Source organism: Mandrillus leucophaeus, unplaced genomic scaffold (genome assembly GCF_000951045.1).
Source record: "Mandrillus leucophaeus isolate KB7577 unplaced genomic scaffold, Mleu.le_1.0 Scaffold114, whole genome shotgun sequence".
Classification (NCBI taxonomy): domain Eukaryota; kingdom Metazoa; phylum Chordata; class Mammalia; order Primates; family Cercopithecidae; genus Mandrillus; species Mandrillus leucophaeus.
Window position 1 is genome coordinate 4,362,843 of NW_012099654.1, and position 10,070 is coordinate 4,372,912.

General features: G+C 42.2%; 1 long non-coding RNA gene across 1 annotated transcript in view; it reads right to left on the bottom strand.

Moving 5' to 3' along the window:
- The window catches only part of LOC105551453, a 5,750-nt gene extending 3,351 nt beyond the window's left edge, over nt 1-2,399 (bottom strand). The window contains exon 1 of the long non-coding RNA XR_001007864.1: nt 1,872-2,399. This is a non-coding gene — a long non-coding RNA (uncharacterized LOC105551453). The remainder of the gene's footprint in view (nt 1-1,871) is intronic.
- Nucleotides 2,400-10,070: the final 7,671 nt, after the last annotated feature.

Here is a 10,070-nt window from a genome sequence, read left to right on the forward strand (position 1 = left end):
AGCTGTGATGTAGTCCCAGCAAAGGTCTCAGCTAACTCCATGGGAAGGTCTGGAGCTGGTATGGTGCTTCATTGTTGGAATATGAGCTTGGGCCTTTATAACTCCCTTCTGATCAGTCATTGGGTGGGGGCTGCCTCTGCCTAGTTTTCATAAGCCTAGACAAATCCTGAAGAGGACCTACAGCTGGGGATGGTCTTTTGGGAGCAAATTCCAGCTTCTGTGGGATAAATCCTTCAGTCTTCATGGGGGATCTCACAGCACCACCGTGAATACATGTCCCCAGTAGCTGGCTGACTTAAGGGTGGCTTATCACATTTCCTAATTTTCAAAATGGGGTTGAACTTTGTAAGGTGTGGTACTGTTCAGTTGTCTTTCTATCTTACTTTGTAGGTGAAGCAGGCTGTGGCTCCCCCAACACTTTGATCCTGTCCTGGGTGAGAGGTGGGGCATGGGAAGTGTATCAATCATTATCTAGACAGAAAAACAGAAACTATTCTGGATGTTTCAAACAGAAGGAATTAATGGAGAAAGAAGGTTACAAAGGTGTTAGATGGACTGGGGAAGCACACAGAGAGGGAAATGTGCCCCAGAGATCAGGAAGCTGGGTTTTTTCAACCTGGGTTGAAATCTGCCAGCCCATACTGTCTGCTGAGTTTCTAAAGATGCTACTGCTGCTACCATTGCTACAGTGGGATCTACGCTGTTCCCTCTGACCAGGAACCTGGGACACCACATTTTGATGCTGGCGAAACCAGGACTGACACCGCTAAAGCTCAGTGTCACCCATGGAGCTGCCAGAGCCCATAGTTGCTGATCTCGGTACTACTGTTATTGGTGGCTCTACCAGTAGCAGACAAAAAAGCCTTCTTCCTCCTATCTTTTAGCCTTCCTCTAGCAAGTGGACTGCAGTACAGAGGAAGGAATGGAAGAATGGCATGGATCTGGGACCAGCAGCCAATAGTCCACGCTCTTTCAGACTAGCTCTTTGCCCTGTCTCTTCTCAGTATACTGTCCTGAGAGGGAGGTCGCATAGCAATGGCCAGGAAGCCCCTCCCCAAGAATGAGGAGAAACCAGGTCTACTAGCTCTCATCCAATATTCTCTGAACCACATCATGGCATAGCTAAAGCCTCACCTCCCTTTTCCTTTCCTTCTAGTTTCCGAGAAGAATACTGGGTCACCACTAAAATGTGGACCTCAAAAGGGCCAATGAGATCAACTATACTACCTAGCCACTTCAGTCAATACCTGTCAAACTGATGTTTCAACTGAATTTCTGGTTAGTTGATTGAATTGGTCAAATAAATGTTCTTTGGACACATTTATTTCTTTGGGACATGGATAAAATAGTAGCATCTACTTATTATGAATACAACTTCTTGTATTTATTATCTATTGACTTTTTACAAATAAAATTCTTGTATTTATTATCTATTAACTTTTCAAGGTGATACATTTTTTCCCCATTCTTCTAGCAACCGGGGACATATCATAAATCATCCTTCTTTCATCCATTTGTTCTTTCAGAAAATATTTACCAGAGTCCAACTATGAACAAGGGTTTGTATTTTGTAGTGGAAGGAATACAAAGAAGTAAAAGAAATAACTCTACCAAGAAGGAGTTGATAGCTACTAAGAAGGAGTACACTTTTACAAGTAAAGTAACTGACCTGAAGAAAGAGAACAAGGAAGTCCTAGAATCAGCCAAGACTTGTGATTGGCAAGCCCAAGCCCTCCCAATAAACAACTCCCTACTTGATGAATACTGAGGTGCCACACTCAGTTGCATGAGCTCTAAGATTCAAGTCAATGTCTCTTATTATTTTGAATGGCATCTGATTATAGATTAATATGTGTTTGGTCTAAGGTTACCTTGAAGTGTCTTCATTTGTCCTCATGGAAGTGACTGAGCAGGCTTGTTTTTTTTTTTTTCCATGTTGCTTAGCTTTGTAGATACAAATTAAGCAATATATTGTATTCCTTCTGTCTAACCATGTGGTTGGTATAATTTTTCCACAGACAGCTGAATTCAACAGCCTGTGCGTAGTGATTCAACATGAGTAAGGACAAAATGGTAGGCGGTAAAGGTTGTCAGAAGGACACCTGGGCCTTTACTAGATGCTGCCTCTAAAGCCAGACCATCAGATATGGCAAACCTCAGGGTGCTGCCAAATCTTACAGACCAAATTCTTTCACCTGGGAATTTTACCCATCCATCAGACCTAATATTTCTCCTAAATTAGGAGACACGATGAGAATTTTATCAAATCAATTCTGCAGTTAGTAATTTGAATACCATCTAGCATATTATTCTAGCAATCTATCCATTTCTTCAAATCATGAACTATTTCAGGATATTTCCGCAATCATACTCGGATCTCAGATGATAGGCTGAACTCACTCTCCCTCTTTTGAGTGGTCACCGTGCTCAACAGAGGCACTGATGTTACCATGGTTTCCTTAGTGACACAGATACTACAAAGGGGAGAGTGTGGTTGAGGAGGCAAAGCAAGAAAGGGAAAAGGAGCCTTGATATTCCTATGTGCAGGGTGCTAGCCAGACTTCACTGCCTCACACTGGGGACAATTGTCCAGCTCATGAAACATTGCTATCAGGGGATAAAAGCCTTGTTTGGCTCACTTAAGATTTATGAAGTATGTTCTGTGCATCAGGCATTTTACCATTTTAATTTCCAGAAAAGACCGCTAATTTTTCCTGTGCATCTGGGATGTTCCTCCAAGATAGCAGGGACGAGAAGGCAGTTTTGTGGTGCCACAGTTGTATATGGGCTTAATTTGAAATGATTAGTTTCATTAGCCTTGATATTCTAATTATATCTCTACATTTCACCATCTTGCATAGAGAATATGCAAAACAAAGGGCTACTGAGCCAGGGTTGGAAGGAGCCCTGATTTTGATTGTTTCTCATTTTCATTTTTGTTTTCAACAGAAATCAATCCCTAGTGTTCAGTAAGGCCTCTAAGCCATTGGAACCATTTAGCAGAGCCGTGCCAGGGTGTGGGCTTACCTGGACAGGTTCCTGACTAGTTATCCACTGCTGTCAGGACTGACGGATGATGCTTGTCAAGGTTCTTCTTATGCTGCTAGAGAACCTGCCACCTATTTCTCAGAGATTCTTTCCTGGGTAGAGGTACCTAAGTGTTGCCCCGAGTTCCATGGAGGGTGATAGCCACCAGATTTGACTTCAATAATATTCTTCATCTCAGAAGCCGGGGTAACTGCGCAACTATGTAACATTTTGTGTTTGTAAGGTGGTGGGATTTTATAGAATAATGAATCTTCATAGGGCCCTGGGTTGCTAGGGAACCTCGATTTAGTTCCACTTTGGAATGAGGAAAATATGAAAAGAAAAAGAGAAGTAAATTTCTTAGAATTTCCCCACTCATGATTCAATGCTGATACAGAATTCCAGAATGATTGAGTATCCTAAGCCCGTGTCAGTCAACGCTCAAAGTTGAAAGGAGAAACCTGGTGAAAGGATAGGGCAGTAAAAGAGAACTGAGGTGGCTGTTTGAAAGGGGCCATGTCTCCTTGAAGACACGTGTCTCTCTAGGAGGATCAATATACAGCATTGTTTCTCCATGGCTGTCATGTACTGTTTTGAGACCTTAGTGTACTATTTCTAGATCAACAATTTATGGTATTTATTGAGCACCTGCAATGTGTCCAGCTTTGTGCTTGGTGATGTGAAGGCAAGAGATGTAGAGGACCTGGTTTCTAATCTTCAAAAATGTCTACACTGTGGTTGAAGTGATAAGGTTTATTCAAATAAATTAATTTAGAAACTATATCAGATAGACATTATATAGAAGCTTATGCTACCTGTTTGCAGGTCAGAGGTTCCTTTCTTGCCATTGGAAAAGAGAAAGGAGAGAGAACTAGTGTCAGAGTCCCTGGGGAAAGCTTCCAGGAGGAAGAAAAGCTTAAATTGTGGAAAAGAAAAAGAAAGTCTGATAGGTCCCTGACATTTGTGAGCTTCTGATTACACCAATATCGTGATAATTTCTTCCACAAAACACAGTCAAACACAAAGAGAGTTTTTGCCTCTGAAATGACAAGCAGAGAACCACAAGACAATGTTGAGATGCAGAGGATGGCAGGTTCCCTCCTAGCTGAGTGACTCATGCCTCCACTCCAGGGTGCAGGGCTTAGGTTCGTGACAGATAAGGACAGACCATAGGCCTTACAGGTGGCTTTCAAATACAGGAGATCAGGGATCTACTGTATTTTAAGATGGCAAGATTTAGCATGAGGCACAGAGGTGAGACTGATGAAGAATCTGTTCCAGTTTGGATGAAAGTCCATGGAAGAAAGCAACAGAAAACAGGGTCTGCTCGTAAAGGGTATTGAGGTTAGACCCGATGCAGTAATTAAAGAGGAATTTGTGCTCATGGAATATCTTATTGGGCAAGCTAAAGACATGGGATAAGGGCTCTTTTAGAAACACTTGAATGGGAGTGGCATAGGAAAGAATTGGAGGGGAAGAGAAAACTAGAATCAAGGAGATGATTTAGAATGTAGATTGTATGAGAGGATGGAGATTGCATTGGCAGAAAAGAAAGGGTAAGTCAGCAAGATTCTGCAAATAACGGGCTTTGGTGATAACTTTACGTAGACTATGAGGAAGGAGGTGAAGAAAAAGGAGGGTAAGAAAAGATGGTCTTAGCAATACTCTGCAACTTCCCAATACTCCATTGTCTAAAGTAGTTTTTCTCCCGTGCATGTGTGCTGGGTGATGCTTCACAGGCAAAACACTCCATGGGCCCATGGTTGTAGTTCTCTTTTTTGAAAAATTACAAACATCTAAAATTGTGGTAAAATGGACATAGCATTAAGTTGATCATATTAGCCATTTTTGACAGTGCAGTAGTGTCAAATACATTCATATTGTTGTGTAGCCAGTTTCCAGAACTGTTTTCATCTCGCAAAACAGAAACTCTGTACCCATTAAACAACAACTTCACATTATCAACCACCCCTCTGCTTTCTGTCTGTAACTCTCATACAGTATTTTTCCTTTTATGATTGGCTTATCTTACTTAACATCACGTCCTCAAGGTTCATCCATATTGTTGTGTGTGTCAGAATTTCCTCCTTTTTTAAGGCTGAATAATATTCTGTTGTACATATGTACCACGTTTTGTTTATTCATTCATCCATTGGCGGACATTTGGGTTACTTCCACCATTTGGCTACGGGGAATAATACTGCTATAAATGTGGGTGTTCAAATATTTCTTCAAGACCTTGCTTTCAATTCTTTTGGGTATATACCCAGAAATGGAATTGCTACATCATATGGTGATTCTATTTTCAATTTTTTGAGGAGCCACCATATTGCTTTTCAGAGTGGCTATAGCATTTTACATTCCCACCAGCAGTGCACAGGCATTTCTAATTTCTCCATATTCTCACTTTATTTTCTGCTTTGTTGTTTTTTGTATTTTTTGCTTGTTATTGTAATCATCCTGATGGTTGTGAGGTGGCCCATGGTTGTATTTTGAGGGTATATCGTTCCACTTACTGGCTGTAATTCTGTCTCTTTTTCTGTCATTTAAGAAAACACACTGGAATACATGAGTTTATGAATGACTTTGAAATGGTGAGAATATTGAGTTAGCTGTAGTTTGTCTTTTGTAATGGAACTCATTCTGACACCTTGGTATTCTATGATGAGTAACGACTTATTTGTGATACTCCCTATGACATATTGAGACTCATCAGTGAGTCCTGATGTCACAGTTGAGAACCACTCCTCACTGAATTGATTTTACAACACAAAATATTTCTTCATAAACACCCAGTGAAAACAGCATGTTCCCCCCAGAATCAGTGCTACCAAGAGGAAGGGAAAAAGCAAAACTAAAAAGGAAAGCCAGTCATGTAACAAGATTTTATTTCCTCCCAAGTGGGTTTATCAGAGACACTCATCAGAAACAATGCCTCTCTCCATTTACAGAAACTCTGAAATCCAAGGTTTGAAACCTGAGGCTGAAGTATACCTATCACTCCTCTCTTAGATAGATGGTTAGTGATTCCCACCTGTCCGACTTGGTCACATGGCAGCATCTAGAAAGGCAGAACTATAACAATGAACAAGAGTGTTTTCTTTTTTTTTTTTTTTCCTGAGGTTTCATTTACACCAACAGGCTTGGTTCAGTATAAGGAAAAAAATTTTTTTCCAGCAAGGAACTTACATCTGTAGAACTGCTGTAGACACTTAATAAGCAATCTAAGTACACAGTAGCTTCTAAGGCCCCTCAAAGATGATGAAAAGCTGAGGATGCCAAATGCTATACCCCTAGACTGCTGTGGAATAGAAAAAAGATAGGTCTTTGGCCAGAGATTCTGGTGGCAACTTTCTCCCAGCAATTTCTCCTCAAGGCCAGGGGGAAGAAGAAAAGATACATAGAGGGTGTGATGTCAGAAAGCCCAAGAAGAATACCCCAGTGTATTTTGTGTATTTTGTGTCTGGATGATTCCTGATATTGTTCTACTTGAGTGCTTTATCCTTAGTCAACAACTCTTTAAGTTGTTACAATAGAGTGGGGTTTTTTTTTTTTTTTTCGTCTCCAGCTCCAGTTTGAGGGTTTTGTTTTACTAAGAGACCAGGGTCTCGCTATGTTGCCCAGGCTTGAGTGCAGTGGTTATTCACAGACACAATGCTGTTACTGATCAGCACAGAAGTTTTGACCTGCTCCATTTTCGACCTGGATCATTTCAGCCATCTTTAGGCAATCTGGTGGTCCCTTGCTCCCAGGAGGTCACCATACTGATGCCAAACTGAGTGTGGACAGTCGATCCACATAGTGCACTACAGCCCAGAACTCCAGGGCTCAAGCGATCCTCCTGCCTCAGCTTCCTGAGTAGCTGGGATTACAGGCACATGCTATCACATCTGGCTCCAGTTTAAGTCTTTAAAGAAGACTGAAGGACACTTAGAAACTCAAGGCTGAGGCTTTTTAAGCAGCAGTGGGGCTATGAGACAATGATACCCTTAGGAGACCTTTCCTCTACCTACTCAATTATCAGAACCAACTGAAGAACAAAGGAAAGTCAGAGGTTCTAAGCCAGGGATTTCTCAGAGACTCCTGCTCATTCTCTTGTGTGGTGGAGCATCGTTAATTATCCAGCCCTCCCACATTTACAGGTTGCTTTTCTAAAGCCTGCTTGAAATTTGTCTGCACCCATTTCTTTCTTTTATTAAACTTGTAACTTTGCTTTTGGGAAACGATTACTGAGAGTAACTATGAACGCACGCTACTGGGTAGTGGTAAAGAGGGCTGGGCTCAGGGTCAGACCACCTGTGTTCAAATCCTCGGTGCCCCACTTACTAGCTGTGTGACCTTGGGCAAGCTGTTTGCCCTCTCTGGGGCCAGGTTTCACAACTATAGTCGGGGAGAGTCATATTGCCTTCTCAGAGAGTTGCTGTGAGCATTAAGGGGATTAAAACATGGGATCCACGGAGAAGAGTGTCTACGTATAGTATGCACCATATAAATATTAGTCATCATCGCCATCCTGGGCTCCGAGCTCCAGTTCCTCTGCCCAGCTCCCAGAGGAGAACATTCAAACCCAGTTGTTTATTCTGTACTCAAGTTGCACTTTCAGTCTCTTCAGATTCTGTTGTGGGCAAAGTCTGAAGGTATTTTTGTTCCAAAATCACTCAAAATATTGCCTCTCTGCCTGTGAAGTGACCTTGCTTTCCCCTGCTCTTGAGTTAACTCCCTTTTTCCTTTTTTCTCTGTTCCTTTTTCTGTTGCCTCTCTTTCCTTTTTTTGGATTTTTTCCCTCATACCAGAAGATATTGCAACCTTCCCTACCCTTGGTCCCCAGTATTCTGGAGGGAACAGAGGTTCCACTCCCATGCAGATTCTTTCCTCCTTTACTTGAAAACTGTAGACATTGTTTTTCCCTTAATTCTTGTTAGATTCAGTGTTTTACTCTGTTTTGATTTTTTATTTCCAGGTCTGGCTTGCTGCTTGCAACTAGAACACCTTACACACATATACATATATCTATTTTATCCTTGTATAGACATGAGAGCCAAGATGAGTGCATTAAGGAATCTTTCAGGATCTCCAGAGAATATTCCTAGAGCAGGTTTTGAAAGCAGAAAGGAGAGGATATGGTGGGTGGTATACTGGTGAGGCTGGAGGGGAAGACAGGCTTGGAGGCCATGGCAAATGGAAGGGTACAAGACAAGGGCAAACATGTGGCCTCAGCTGAGAGCCCAAGGCAGCCATGATGGCCCAAGGAGGTCTGGTGAGGGAAGGAGACTGGTGGCTCTTTCTGAGAGAGCTTTAGGGAGCAGCACTACCTGTGACATGATCTCATAGAACTTCTAGCACCTTCCTTACCCCTCCCTGTTCTGCCTCCTCGCTTTCTGTTACTCACCCCAGAGTTATTTAGGGTCTGAATTCCCTTCCAGCACCTCTCTCACTGCCCACAGCCTGGTGCCATGGCAACTGTCCTCACAGATATGCACAGATGGCCAGATAAGGCCTGGTGGCAACAGCCCGAAGCCTGTGTAACAGGACCTCACCATGGCAGCCACTTCTACTACACTTTGGGGCCCGTTCCCTATGAAGACTCCAACTGGGGGGACAACTAGCCTGTCAAGCTAAGGGCAGCTGAGACATGGTGCCTGAGCACCCCACGGGGAGGCTCACCTCCTCACCTCACTGCTGAGGAGGGAACGAGAGACTGGGAAGGTTCTCTGGGGAATTCCAGGCTGGGTCAGTGCAGAAACATTCCCATGAGTTAGCTTCCTGGTTGCAGACCAGCAGCCCTGCCTGGGAAATGAGCCATTCAGTAGTCCTGTGACAAGTGCTCCTTGCTGTGAAATGGTGCTTATACTGCCCGTGTAACTGGGAGACAATGCACAGATATTTGCATAGTCTTCTTTAAAATAGAGCAGGCTGGGGTTTGTTCTTATTATCAATTTACAATAAATTTAGCTCTGCCATTCAGTTGACCAGATGGCTTCTTTTCATCCATTTCCTCTCTCTCCTACTCTTTGCTCTGATTTTTAAGAACTGAGGACATTAGATTCCATATTTCTACCCTCAAAATGTAAGGCAGCACTTGAAATACTAGATTCATAGGATACATTCTTAAAGCTTCCGCTCTAAGTATGTAAGTAATATAAAAGATTATTTTTATATTGAAATATGTGGACTTATGGGCAAAAATGAAAGATTATCACAAGTTTTAAGCATGAAACTTTGAAGAAGCCATTCACTTGTTGAAGGCCTTTAGACTCACCCTCCAAGTGATGTATTGGCTCCCTCTGCCCTCGAGAGATTCTGGTGGAAAAGTATGAGAACTGCACTATGACTTGGTGACCCTTGGTGACCTTTGACTATCTCTGTACCAGTTGTTGGAAGAACAGTGATTTCTTGTGGACCACGTGGATAGCAAAATTGGGAGACATGGATTTGGGAAAAGGCTGAGCAGATTCTAACCTGATAAAATTTCAGATACATAGTTATGTAATCATAATTATTCCCACTATGGTGGGCCATACTGATTAGCTGCAATAAGAGAAATATAGGTGGCCAGAGGTGGTGATGAGATCAGCTTGTCTTCACATTGAGGACTAATATTCTTCAATATGGTTATTTTCATATTCTAATTCTCTGCATTAACCAGACCATATATGTCCATAAATAATCAAAAAAATGTATTAATTTATGGCTGTATTCTCCCTGAATTTAACTATCCCATACCTAGAACTTTCTAACGTGTGGTAAAATTGTTTACTTTGATCATTATCTCTTTCCCAAGAGGCCAAGTAGGAAAGTCAGCACTGAGTTGACTGGAGAGCTGGTAACACTGGATGGTTCACATACCATTTGCATGTTTCTTATTTTGGTAGGCTCTAGGTACTTCTTTTGTCCACCTTACTAGCCATGGGTTATGTACTGAGGTTGAGTTGTAGGTTTTCACATGCAGAGGAAGAAATAAATGCTCCTGCTGTTCTTGGGCTCCCAGTGACTGGGAAGAATGGCAGGCACCTTATTAAGAAGCTGGGCAAATGCTGACACAT